This window comes from Saccopteryx leptura, chromosome 6 (assembly GCF_036850995.1).
Source record: "Saccopteryx leptura isolate mSacLep1 chromosome 6, mSacLep1_pri_phased_curated, whole genome shotgun sequence".
NCBI lineage: Eukaryota > Metazoa > Chordata > Mammalia > Chiroptera > Emballonuridae > Saccopteryx > Saccopteryx leptura.
This window is the reverse complement of record NC_089508.1, coordinates 129,378,004-129,392,620: the sequence shown is the minus strand read 5'-3', so window position 1 is coordinate 129,392,620 and position 14,617 is coordinate 129,378,004. Positions and strand designations below refer to the sequence as shown.

At 43.7% G+C, this 14,617-nt stretch overlaps 1 long non-coding RNA gene and 1 pseudogene across 1 annotated transcript in view; both read left to right on the top strand.

Moving 5' to 3' along the window:
- Positions 1-10,887, top strand: part of LOC136375973 (mitotic spindle assembly checkpoint protein MAD2A pseudogene) — a 54,115-nt pseudogene extending 43,228 nt beyond the window's left edge.
- LOC136376674 (uncharacterized) overlaps positions 1-14,617 on the top strand; it is a 285,392-nt gene that overhangs the window by 44,618 nt on the left and 226,157 nt on the right. The gene's annotated exons all lie outside the window — the stretch shown is intronic.

The window sequence follows — 14,617 nt, the reverse complement described above, 5'->3', positions numbered from 1 at the left end:
TTCAATGAGAACCTGCATGTGAATGACCATGATGGTGGCCCCTGGCCATACAACCCCCCTCATTGGAAACCCGGGGAGCTGGAGAGTACAGGACACTACACTTTAGGGCCCATCCAGTGTTTTCCAAGCAGCAGCCCAGAGAAACTAAGTTGCTAGAGCTGTTCATAGATGACCTTGTTTATAAGCAAACACTCTGGGAAGCTCTGGGTGACATAAAGCGAGGTAGACGTCTTTCCTACAGGACCGTCTTAGCCTCCAACAGGGACCAAAGTGTCCTGTGAATGTCCAGGAGGTGGAACATAGGCAGTGCTTCTCAAAGGGTTCCACATGACACCCACATTCAGGGCACAATCCATCCGCTCTGGAGGCCACTGTTCCACTTAATGTGGTTTTGGACACGTGGCTCACTACTCTAACCTCCTCATGCCACATCTCAGCATCTCAAGGTGGTGGAGAGCAAGAATGGGGTGGGAGAGGGGTGAAGGAGAGGGTGAGGTTGGCAGGTGCTGGTCAGGAGCACAGTTTTGTTCGCAGGGCAATGGAAGCCACAGACAGGTTTTAGTCCAGGAGGACATGAAGACAGAGAGTGCACTGCGCGGACAGCAAGAGCAGATGGAAGGAGGGGGCACAGGGCAGGGTTAGGGAAACTGGTGCAGAATGGGCTGGACGTGGAAGGGAAGGAGGTCATGACCAGGTGGCTGGAAAGATGGGAGAATGCGGGGGAGCGAGGAGTGGAGGGTAGGACCAGGCAATGGGATTCATGGGAAGAGCCCAGATGGAGGCTCTGGGTCCCTGGGGAAGGGAGGCATTATGATCCCAGGCTGGGGGCCTGGCCCGTCTCTGTTCCCTGCCCCATGACCCATCTTGCCAGGGGCTAGGGTCAGGCATCCTTTAGACACCTGGGGGTCCTATGGCAACTGTGGTCTGACATAGTGGAGCACCCGAGGGAGCAGGAAGTGAAGAGTCTGGTTGAGGAGGGGGCTGCTGGCCTGACCAGTGCTCTGTGGTTCCCAGGGGTTCAGACCTGACCACCCCTCCCCCAGGCATCTGCCGGTGGCACAGGGGTGGCCAGGAGAGAGACGCAGGGCTTCTGCCTCCAGGCTCCTGACTTCAGAGCTGGGTTTTGAGGGTGGTCCAGTGAACCCCAGCTCTGCTCTGGGTCCATGCCTGTGCCCACCACCCTGGTCACCACTTCTGAGAAAAAAGGTGAGGTCAAAGCCCATGCCTGTCTCTCCTGCTGCACCCAGAGCCACAAGCCTACCTTTAGCCCTGACATCAGGCTGTAGTCGGGGATGTTGAGTCAAGGGGTAGAGGTCTGTGTATCTTCCCTGCTCTAAATGCAGGTAGGGAGCCCAACTAGAGGGCCAGCAAGCTGGCTGTCCCTCACCCCACATAAACAGCAGTTCCACCGAACAGGCCTTCCTGATGCTGCCACCCACTGCCCATCTCCCTCTGGGCCTTTCTGTTCTTACCTGGATCCTCCTCCCTGCTCCGCATCCATCTTCCCAGAGACCCCACTTCCTGCCAAATAAGAACCAAACCCTTAGAGAAACACCCACCCTCTGGAAGACAGCTTGCCCCCTTTGTAGTTAAATTCCACTGCTCTGGGCTCTCTTGCCAACTAAGTTAGGTGAGTTAGTAACAGCACTCCCTCTCCCAACAGAGCCAATGTTCCTTCTGTGCCAGCTACATCCACACAGAGGTGATGTTCCCAACAACCCAGAACCACATGCTAAAATCCTCACCCCACCAGAAAGCACTCAGTCAGAGCTGAATTATCCCTCCTCTGTGCATCCCGAGCTTCTGCTGCCCTCGTAGGTCCCATGTACGGACACACAGGCAACCACGTGAGACTCTCAGCCCCTGAGAGCAGGAACTCCATCTTGTTCATCTCTGTTTCCCCCCTATCCCAGCATGGTGCTTGGCATACCGTGGGCATTGCTGGGGCCTAGGTGGACAAGATGGAGTAAGTGCAGCCTCTCAGCCACTAGTAGCTCCATGACCCAATTCCCACCATTGCTTTTTTTTTATTATTTTTTTTCTGTGCCAGAGATAGAGAGAGACAGAGAGATCGAGGGACAGGCAGACAGGAAGGGAGAGAAATGAGAAGCATGAATTCTTCATTGCAGCACCTTAGTTGTTCATTGATTGCTTTCTCACATGTGCCTTGACCAGGAGGCTACAGCAGAGCGAGTGACCCCTTGCTCAAGCCAGCGACCCTGGGCTCCAAGCCAGCGACCCCTGGGCTCAAGCCAGTGACTATAGAGTCATGTTTACAATCCTACACTCAAGCCAGCAACCTCAGGGTTTCAAACTTGGGTCCTCTACATCCCAGTTCAATGCTCTATCCACTGTGCCACTGCCTAGTCAGGCCCACCCTGTTTTAAAGATCCCTATGAGCAGGCAGGCCAAAGCAGGTCTCAGGGGCCCCAATACAGTGCACTCCCTGTATTGATAGTAGCTGGCCTTGGTTTCTAGCATGGCCTCTCCCACATGCCTCCAGGCCCAGCATGGGCAGCTACCAACTACAGATCACTTTGTAGCTCCCACCAGGAACCACTGAGGAAGTCATAGGCAAAGGCTGACCTTGGCTGTACCAGAGCCTCTCCCAAGAGGCCCCAGAACAGCACACTTGGTGGCTAGCTTTATACCACAACAGAGCACTTCCTGATTAGCTCAACCAGCAGCACACCCAAAGGGTGGTCTAAGCAGGCACCAGAGCCCACTGAGGGCTCCATGGGGTCAGCTCGATACATGGTGGTCACGGCCAATACTCACAGCCAGTCGGCCTGAGAGTCATCCCCACTCACAAGTGTACAAACGTGCCAGCAGCAATCAAGACCCAGCTACAACAGGAGGACACACACAACCCACACAAGGGACACTCCTGGAGCACCTGGCTCAGGTGATCAGGGAGACTGCTCCACTGGGCCCCACGGACACCTACGACAAACCGCCACTCTTCCAAGACAGGGAGACAGAAGCTCTACCTAATAAATAGACACAAACATAAGGAGGCAGGCAAAATAAGGAAACTAAGAAACATGTCCCAATGAAAGAACAGAACAAAACAAAACAAAATACTGCAGAGACAATCAATCTATTAGATGCAGAGTTCAAAACACTGGCTAAAAGGATGCTCAAGGGACTAACTGAGAACTTCAACAAAGTGATAGGAAGCATATGAAAAGGACATAGAAGCCATAAAAAATAACCAGTAAGGGGGTTCTGGTCAAGATGGTAACGTAGGTAAACACAGTGTTCAGAACCTCCCATGACCACATGAAAACTACAACTAAACTACGGAACAACCATCATTCAAAACCATCTGAAATGGCCCTGGCCGGTTGGCTCAGCGGTAGAGCGTCGGCCTGGCGTGCGGGGGACCCGGGTTCGATTCCCGGCCAGGGCACATAGGAGAAGCGCCCATTTGCTTCTCCACCCCCCCTCCTTCCTCTCTGTCTCTCTCTTCCCCTCCCGCAGCCAAGGCTCCATTGGAGCAAAGATGGCCCGGGCGCTGAGGATGGTTCCCTGGCCTCTGCCCCAGGCGCTAGAGTGGCTCTGGTTGCGACAGAGCGACACCCCGGAGGGGCAGAGCGTCGCCCCTGGTGGGCGTGCCGGGATCCCGGTTGGGCCCATGCGGGAGTCTGACTGTCTCTCCCCGTTTCCAGCTTCAGAAAAATACAAAAAAAAAAAAAAAAACACCTGAAAGCTAGCTGAACTAAGGATGTAAAGAAGAAGCCACATTGAGATGGTAGTAGGAGCAGAGACACAGAACAAACTGGTTCTCACATATGGTGAATAAAAGTCAGAAGGGGTATCTCAGCTTTGGAAGTCTCCACTGAGGAGTGAGGGGTCCCAACTCCAGACCAGGCCCACAGACCGGGGTTCAGTGCTGGGAAGAGAAGTCCCCACAACTTCTGTCTGTAAACACCAGCAGGGATTGTGGCTGAGGAGGATGTACGCTCCTGAAGTCCCAGGAAGATCCTCTTAAAGGGCCCGCACACAGAATTACTCAGATTCACTCTCTCTGAGCTCCAGCGCTGGGGCACCAATTTGACAGGAACCAGGGATATACGGGTATTGGTCAAATAAGTTTGTAAATATGATATATATGTTTGCTTGCTTATAGTTTGCATTGGATGTGGGGGACAGGCTGTAAGCAGGCCGGGTCATTATAGCCTAAGGCTTAGTTTTAAGACTAAGCTTTTCCCCAAACCCTTGACTGACTGCATGATGTGGGTGATGCACTCTCATGAAGAATCCCATTATGTCTCAGATGAGTGACTTTGTATCAGAGACTTCCTTGTTTGTATATTGGATTAAGGGTTTTGATTTCTATACTATAAAGTGGGGCAAACCGGAAGCTTGCTCTCTTGGTTCCTGAAATTAGCATTAGAGGAGAGAGCAGAGAAAGGAGAGCAGAGAAAGGCCATGTGGAGGAGAGAAGAAGCAGCCAAGATGGTGGAGTGCTGAAGGAGAAGCCAGTTTGTGCAGAGTTTGTGCAGAGAGAAGGAGATGGGGAACAGAGGTGAATAAGGCTGGTGAGCTAAAAACCTTTGATCCTAGGAAACTCGGATAAGTCAGTAGCTTTGTGAGTACTGAATGAGTGGGTTTTGGAGCCCAGTGTGTGTTTTTACTTGCCCACGGGGTGCAAGTTAGGATTAAAGATGACGGCCCACCAGCTTTTGGCTCCGTTGTTTCATTACCGACTGTCCGAATCCAATGTGAACCTGCATGGGCCAGGCGACTGTGATGGTGGTTGTGACTACTGGCTTTCCAACAGGGGAGAACTTAGCTGTCTGGCATCAGGGCAAAAGTAGGAGAGCAGCTCTCTCCCAGGCAGAAGTGCTGGCAGAAGTCATTGTTCCTTGCCTGAGCCCTTGTCCCACAGAGCCAGCAGGCGGGTGCCATATCTGAGTCTCCATCAACCTGGCTAACCCTGTTTGTCTATTCAGGTGATGCCCTGGGACTCCTGCCTGTAGATTCACCCGAAGCTGTTTCCAGTGGCTTTTCCATATAAATGGCCTCTCTTGCCTTAGGCTTCAGAATTTACTAAAATCTCTCAAACAAGTAGCATCTGACCTCTGCATACCTTGTACTTCTTGCTAAGTGGCCCCAGGCTGGGCACTAGTGGCTGCGTGCCTTGGTTCACAGCTTGGCCTCTCTTGGTAACCACCAAGCCCAGCACAACTAGCAGTTATCCGCACATCACTCTGTAGCTTGTGCTGCCTGGCCCCAGGCAGGTCACAGGCAGTGCTGACCTTGCACCTCCCAGGTGTTGCCAGAGCCCGTGCATCCAGTGGACAGCTTCAGACCAGACCTGATTACAACCCTATCATTCTCACAAGTGACACACTCAAGGGACGGACCAGGCAAGCCCCAGAGCCACACTGGAGCAAGTTCTGCTCTGTAGGGTGAACTCCTGCACAACAGTTCCTCTGCTGTAGTCACAGCTGGTCCTTGCAGCTGATTGGCCTGAAGGTCAATCCCTTCCAGTGACACCAACAGTAACCAAGGCTCAATTACATTAGGACAGTGCACACAGTCCACACAAGGTCACACCAGGAGCTGCTTGGATAACTAGGAAGGCTGTCCCACTGGGCCTTATAGAACACCTATTACGCAAGGCCACTCTACCAAGTCAGAGACATAGCAGCTCTACCTTATACAAAGAAACAAACACAAGGAAGCAGCTAAAATGAGGAGACAAAGAAACACGGCTTAGATGAAAGAATAGAAAAAAATCTCCAGAAAAATAACTAAGTGAAATAGAGACAAGCAAACTACCAGATACGGAATTCAAAACAATGGTTATAAGGATGCCCAAGGAACTTAGTGAGAACTTCAGGGAATTTAGTGAGCAAGTAAGATTGAAGGAGGAGAAATCAGAAGAATGCAGAGGAGATGAGGGCCTGCAATGTCTTACGCTCCAGGGGTCTTACGCTCCAGCCTGTGACCTCAGTGTTCAAGATCGAGGGAATAAAATCAGACAGAAAAGTTTAAAAAATAACAAAACACAGCTGTAGACCTTGCTTGTTATCAGTTCCTTGAAATGAACTTGCAGCTCCAGCAAGAAGAATAAGTGATAGGGTTATCAAAAACAGACTCTCCAGCCACTCTCCTCTTCCCCTCCCTAACACTTAAGAAGTCATAGAAATCAGGCATTTGTCACATGAAAGCTAAAGCTGTACAGGTACATAAGACGTAAGAGATCTAACTTCGGGGAGCAAGTGTTTTGTTGCCTGTTTGGGGCTCACGCTGCTCTGCTGGCTAAATAAATCCTACTTCCTTTATCAAGTTGTCTGGGTGTTTTTGTCCTCCTTTGATTCCTGCAACAAGTGGCATCTGCAGTATGGGAAAATGAGTTTGTACAGGAATCCTGGTGGCTGTCCTTCAGCTCCTTCCTCAGAGCCACACACCCTATACTCTCCTCATCTGACTCTAGTCCACCAGGGGGCAGCATGAGCTGTATTCCCTGTGCCTGGCCAGGCTGCAGTTGAATTGGAGTCATCACTTCAGAATAAGTGCCGGTCCCCTGCTCTGCAGTCTTCTCTCCTCCATGGGTCACACAAACTGTAGGGTTTGCTAATTATGGCAGGTTACCTGAAATTCTTTATTATGAATCCAAGTAGCTTAATGTATTCTGAGGCTCTGGGAAACCTCCATGCATCACTATTAACCCTGACTTATCTTACAGGAAGATAAACCAGACTCCAGAAGTAAATAACTGCAGCCCTAGCCAGATAGCTTGGTTGGTTAGAACATCATCTCAATACGCCAAGGTTGTGGATTCAATCCTAGGTCAAGTCACATAGAGGAATCAGCCAATGAATGCATGAATGGATGGTCCAACAGCTTGGTATTTCTCTCTCTCTCTCTCTCTCTCTCTCTCTCTCTCTCTCTCTCTACCTTCCTCTCTCTCTCTCTTCCTCTGTCACTCCGAAATCAAAAGTAAATCAATGCTGATCAAAACACAAAAGTAACTTAGCAAGAACTTTAACAGCATGAAAAAACACATAGAAACCGTAAAAAAGAATCAATCAGAAATGAAGGATACACTAACTGAAATGTAGAATAATTTACTGGGAATCAACAGTAGAGTACATGATGCCAAGAACCAACTCAGCAATTTGGAATATAAGAAAGCATGAATCACCCAATCAGAAAAGAAAAAAGAATCCAAAAAAATGAAGATAGTGTAAGGAGCCTCTGGAACAACTCAGGCACACCAACATTCACATCGTGGGGGTACCACAGGAAAAGAGAGAGAGTAGGGAATTGAAAATCTATTTGAAAAAATAATAACAGAAAACTTCCCTAACCTGGTAAAGGAAACAGACATACAAGCCCAGGAAGCAGAGAGTCCTAAACAAGATGAACCCAAAGAGGCCCACACCAAGACACATTGTAATTAAAATTCCAAAGGTTAGAGACAAAGAGAATCTTACACAGAGCAAGAGAAAAGCAGTTGGTTACCTACAAGGGAGTTCCCATGAGACTAATATCTGATTTCTCAATAGAAACATTTCAGGCCAGAAGGGACTGGCAAGAAATAGTCAAAGTGATGAAAAACAAGGACTTACAACCAAGATTACTCTACCCAGCAATGCTATCATTTAAAATTGAAGGACAGATAAAGAGCTTCCCAGACAAGAAAAGTTAAAAGAGTTCATCACCACCAAACAAGAAATGTTAAAAAGACTTCTTCAAGAAGAAAAAAAGGAGCATAAATATGTATAACTGCTCACAAAAATTAAAGGATATTTTATCACTTTATATTCATTTTGAAATATCCCCTAATTTTTGTGAGCAGTATAAAATGACAATAACTACATATCTATTAATAATCACTTTAAATGTAAATGGATTAAATGCTTCAATCAAAAAGCATGAAGTAGCTGAATGGATAAGAAAATAAGATCCATATATATGCTGTCTACAACAGACTCACTTCAGATCAAACGACACAAACACAGATACTGAAAGTAAAGAGATAGAAAAAGATATTTCATTCAAATGAAAAAAAAAAAGCTGGGGTAGCAATACTTATATAGGCAAAATAGACTTTAAAACAAAGGCTATAAAAAGAGACAAATAAGGACATTTCATAATGATAAAGGAACTGATCCAACAACAGGATATAACTCTTGTAAATATTTATGCACCCAACATAGAAGCACTTAAATATATAAAGCAAATATTAATGAACATAAAGGCAGAGATTAGACTAACAGTAATACAGTTATAGTAGAAGACTTTAACATCCCATTGTCACTAATGGATAGATCTTCCAGACAGAAAATCAATAAGGAAACAGAGGCCTTAAATGACACATTAGACCAGATGGATTTAATTGATATCTTTAGAGCATTTCACCCCAAAGCAGCAGACTATACATTTTTGTTCAAGAGCACATGGAACACTTTCCAGGACAGACCATATGTTAGGCCACAAAACAAAATATAAGAAGCTTAAAATCATCAAGCATCTTCTTAAACCACAATGGTATGAAACTACTGCATGGTATTGGCAGAAAAATAGACACTCAGACCAATGGAACAGAATAGAAAGCCCAGAAATAAAACCACATATATATGGTCAAGTAATCTTTGATAAAGGGGCCAACAACACAAAATGGAGAAAAGAAAGCCTCTTCAACAAATGGTGTTGGGAAAACTGGAAAGCCACATGCAAAAGAATGAAACTCGACTATAGCCTGTCCCCGTGTACTAAAATTAATTCAAAATGGATCAAAGACTTAAATATAAGATCTGAAACAATAAAGTACATAGAAGAAGACATAGGTACTAAACTCATGGACCTGGGTTTTAAAGAACATTTTATGAACTTGACTCCACTGGCAAGAGAAGTGAAGGCAAAGATAAATGAATGGGACTACATCAGAATAAAAAGTTTTTGCTCAGCAAGAGAAACTGATATCAAAATAAACAGACAGCCAACTAAATGGGAACTGATATTTTCAAACAACAGCTCAGATAAGGGCCTAATATCCAAAATTTACAAAGAACTCATAAAACTCAACAACAAACAAACAAACAATCCCCCCCAAAAAAATGGGAAGAGGACATGAACAGACACTTCTCCCAGGAAGAAATACAAATGGCCAACAGATATATGAAAAGATGCTCAGCTTCATTAGTTATTAGAGAAATGCAAATCAAAACTACAATGAGATACCACCTCACCCCTGTTAGATTAGCTATTATCAACAAGACGGGTAACAGCAAATGTTGGAGAGGCTGTGGAGAAAAAGGAACCCTCATACACTGTTGGTGGGAATGTAAAGTAGTACAACCATTATGGAGGAAAGTATGGTGGTTCCTCAAAAAACTGCAAATAGAACTACCTTATGACCCAGCAATCCCTCTACTGGGTATATACCCCAAAACCTCAGAATCATTGATACGTAAAGACACATGTAGCCCCATGTTCATTGCAGCACTGTTCACAGTGGCCAAGACATGGAAACAACCAAAAAGCCCTTCAATAGAAGACTGGATAAAGAAGATGTGGCACATATACACTATGGAATACTACGCCATAAGAAATGATGACATCAGATCATTTACAGCAAAATGGTGGGATCTTGATAACATTATACGGAGTGAAATAAGTAAATCAGAAAAAAACAAGAACTACATGATTCCATACATTGGTGGAACATAAAAACGAGACTAAGAGACATGGACAAGAGAGTGGTGGTTACCAGGGGTGGGAGGAGGGAGGACACAGGAGGGAGGGAGGGAGAGAGTTAGGGGGAGGGGGAGGGGCACAGAGAAAACTAGATAGAGGGTGACGGAGGACAATCTGACTCTGGGTGAGGGGTATGCAACATAATTTAATGACAAGATAACCTAGACATGTTTTCTTTGAATATATGTACCCTGAATTATTAATGTCATCCCATTAACAATAAAAATTTATAAAAAACAAACAAACAACCACAATGGTATGAAACTAGACGTCAATTATAAGAAAAAAACCCTGAAAAACACACAAATACATGAAAGCTAAATAACATGCCACTAAATAGTGAATGAGTTACTAATGAGACCAAGGGGAAAAATCAAAATATACTTTGAGACAAATGAAAATGAAAACACAATGACCGCACGCAAAATCTATGGGACACAGCAAAGGCAGTCCTAAGAGGGAAATTCATAGCAATACAGGCTTACTTTAAGAAACAAGAATATTTTTGGTTGTTACTTTTGAAACCAGTGACAAGAAACTGCTGCAAAGTCATGTGATTGCTGTCTGCGGGCCTGGCCACAGCATGGCAGCTTGCCTGAGAACAAAACATCACTGTGCATGAGAGCTCCAAAATCGTGGCATCACTTGGCATGAACAGCATTTTATATCATCATGGCATACATCCTTCTGAAACCTTTACTCAACTGCATATTATGGACTCACCTCACTTGTAACTACTGATTCTGAGCTCATGAAATACATAAATAATGTGGTGGAACAAGCAAAAGATTGGTTATCCAAGTGTCCAGTTCAGACACTTGTGATAGTCATCTCAAATATTCAAAGTGGTGAGACCCTTACAAGATGGCAGTTTGATATTAAGTATAACAAGACTGCCAGGGATGACAGCACACCCAGAGAAAGTTCTTAGAGAGCAACCCAATATGAAATCTACTCAGTGATCAGACAAATGACATTTCTGCTGCTGTTGAGAGTTTCTTGTTCATTTGATCTACTGATCTAGACAAAGACACGGTTGTATCTGAAAAGTTGGAAGAGTCAGAACCACAGTTCATGACCAATTCTGCACAAGTCTGTTTGCATTCCCTCACTACTACAATCCACAACATACACAGCTTGATCGCCTACAAAATCCTTATTCATGCCTGATGATGAGACAGGAACAATAACGTCATTCTCAAATATGTATTTCCTGGAACCAAATCATCTTTAGCTCATGTTTTATATTTCACTGAGAATGTTTAGGTGGGGAAAGTTTAACATTATACTTTACTGAATTGTGCATAATTGTTCTATTTTTACCTGTTTGACTTTCCATAAGAGTGATATAATTTTTTTGCACACTGTTTAAGAGGGAACCGGCAGATTACATCAGCATTGTAATGTCAATTTTTTTTAAGGTGGTAACTGTAGATGAAAAAACTTTTGCTATAAAGCTAAATACCTTCCTAAATCAGACCTTGTGGTCAAGTAGCTTGACTCAGAATATAGATAAGTACAAAATACAGCAAAAGAAGTCTGAATAGTCACACTGACCAGGCAGTGGCACAGTGAACTGGGATGCAGAGGACCAGGTTCAAAACCCCAAGGACACCATCTTGAGTGCAGGTTCATCCGACGTGAGCTCAGGCTCACCAGCTTGAGCACAGGATTGCTGGCTTGAGTGTGGGATCATCGACATGACCTGACTTGAGCCCAAAGGTCACTGGCTTGAAGCCCAAGATCACTGGCTTGAGCAAGGGGTCAATCGCTCTGCTGTAGCCTCCCAGTCAAGGCACATATGAGAAAGCAATCATTGAACAACTAAGGAGCTGCAACAAAGAATTGATGCTTCTCATCTCTCTCCCTTCCTGTCTGTCTGTCCCTATCTGTCCCTCTCTCTGACTCGCTCTGTGTCTGTCAAAAAAAAAGAAAAAAGTCTAAATAATCAGTTTAGGTCCGAACATGACTGATAATCCACAATAACAAAATATTGCTATTAGGTCCTTTTGCCATTTATTTCATTTTTATAGTTTTTATACTGGAAAAAAATCTCCAGTTATTCTATTTTAAAGTATATAACTTACACCTACAAAGCTATTGCTATTTTTACTGCTTAAAATTCCAGTGATACAGAAATCTTAAAAATGTCTTTGTGTGGCCTTAGCCAGTTTGCACAGTGGATAGAGTGTCAGCTCAACCTGCAGACATCCCAGGTTTGATCCCCAGTTAGGACACACAAGAGAATCTGCTTCTCTTACCCCTCCCTCTCGCCCTTTTCTCTCTCTTCTCCTCCCTCAGCCAGTGGCTCTATTAGTTCAAGCATCAGCCCAGGGGCTGAGGATAACTCAGTTAGTCCGAGCATCAGCCCCAGACGGAGGTTGCCAGGTGGGTCCTGGTTGGGGCGCATGCAGGAGTCTGTCTCTCTATCTCCTCTCCTCTCACATACATACATACATACATACATACATACACACATAAATAAATGTCTCTTGTGGTTTATAAAATTAAGTTTTAAATGACAATTATAAATATGGTTAAATATGTATGTTTTAATAAAACATTTAGGATAAAAACTCTCGGCAAAATGGAAATAGAACGTAACATAATAAAGGCCATATATGACAAACACCATACATACAGTAGCTAATACCATGCTCTGAAGTGTGGCAAAGAAAGGTTCTTTTTTTTTTTTTTTTAGATTTTATTTATTCATTTTTACTGGAGAGAGAAAGAGAGGAAAGAGATAGAGAGAATGGGGTGGGGAGAGCAGGAAGCATCAACTCCCATGTGTGCCTTAACCAGGCAAGCCTGGGGTTTTGAACCAGCAACCTCAGCATTCCAGGTCGATGCTTAATCCACTGTGCCATCACAGGCCAGGCAAAGAAAGGCTCTTAACAGAAATAATTTTTGGCAAAATTTATTTTCTCTAAAACAAAGAGACTTTTAGCAGAACTTACTTTTTCTGAAAAGACTCCCTATTCCTGGCCTGGAGGCTGGTCTCCCAGACTGTGGCCTTGGGTTAGCTTTGCAAGGTTGCAGGTGTTCCCAGAATGTTTCTCCCTGAATTAACCCTATAGATAAACATTGTAAGACAGTTTGTTTCACTGCTCTGTTTTACTGCTATGCTTTCTCCCCTCCCCATTCCTCCATCAGTATGTAATTCTGCCTGTAAAACCTAACTCCAAACTGTGCTCTGGACCGCATTAACTTGAAGGGCTTCAGCCTCCTTGTGGTCCGCATGCACACCTAGCTAATAAAGGCTCCTTAATTACCTAATTTGGTTTTGTGATTGTGTGGCAGGACATTTGCTTCTCACTGTTCTGATACAACAGCTCAAGCTAAAAGCATTTTCATTAAGATGAGGAAGAAGACAAGGATGTCCAACTCCACCACTTTCATTCAACACAGTATTGAAAGTCCTAGCCACAGCAATCACACTAGAAGAAATAAAAGGCATCACAATTAAAAAAGAAATAAATAAAACTGTCATTATTCATAGATGGCATGATACTATACAGAGGGTACCCTAAAAATTCCACCAGAAATGATTACGCCTGATAAATTCAGTAAAGTAGCAAAATACAAAATTAACACTCAGGAATTGGTTGCATTTTTATACACCAAAAACTATCAGAAAGAGAAATTAAGAAATCAATCTTGTTTACAATTGCATCAAAAAAGTAAAATATCCAAGAATAAATTTAACCAAGGAGGGAAGAGACCTGCGGTCAGAAAATTGTAAGACTTTGAAGAAAAAAAATGAAGATACAAATAAATGAAAGCATGTACCATACTCATAGATAGGAAGAATCACATCATTAAAATGTCCATACTACCTCAAGCAATATATAGATTAAATGCAATTCTTACCAAAATACTAATTTCATGTATTACAGAATTAGAACGAGTAATTCTAAAATTTATTTGGAGCCACAAAAGACTCTGAATAGGCACAGCAATCCTGAAAAAGAACAAAGGTGGAGGTATCACACTACCTTATATCAAACTATACTACAAGGCTATAGTAATAAAAACAGCATGCTACTGGTATAAAAATAGACACATATATCAATGGAATGGAGTAGAAAGCCCAGAAATACACCCACGCCTATATAATCAATTAATATTTGACAAAGGATGTAAGAATATACAATTAGATAAATACAGTCTATTCAATAAGTGGTGTTAGGAAAATTGGAGAGATACATGCAAAAAATGAAATTAGATCACTTTCATATACCACATACAAAAGTAAACTCAAAATGGATTAAAGATCTAAATTTAAGACCTGAAACCATAAAACTCCTAAAAGAAAACATGGGCAGTAAATTCTCTGACATTGGTCATAGCATTATTTTTTCTTTTATAAAAATTTTACTTATTGATTTTAGAGAGATTGACTTGTTTCACTTATGTATGCATTTATTGGTTGATTTTAAAAAAACTTTTATTAATTTTAATTTATTGTGTTAACATGGATTCAAGTGTCCCACTCAATATAATACCCTCACCCCCCATTCCGTTGCCCTCCATTATACCCCCTTTGTCCTCCTCCACTTAGTTCCCTCCCCCCTTCTCTTTGGGATTTGCTGTCTTGTTATCTGTATCTATGTGTTACATATATATAATTTCACTAATCTCTTCACCTTCTCTGATCCCATCCCCTCATCCCCCTTCCCTCTGACAGCTGTCTCTCTGCTCCCCATGAGCCTGCCTCTGCTCTATTCCGTTCCTCAGTTCAACCTGTTTATTAGATCCCACATATAAGTGAGATCATATGATTTTTTTTCTTTCTCTGCATGGCTTATTTCACGTAGCATAATAATCTCCAGGCCCATCTATGCCATAGCAAAAGGTAAGATTTCCTTCTTTTTCACATCCGTGTAGTATTCCATTG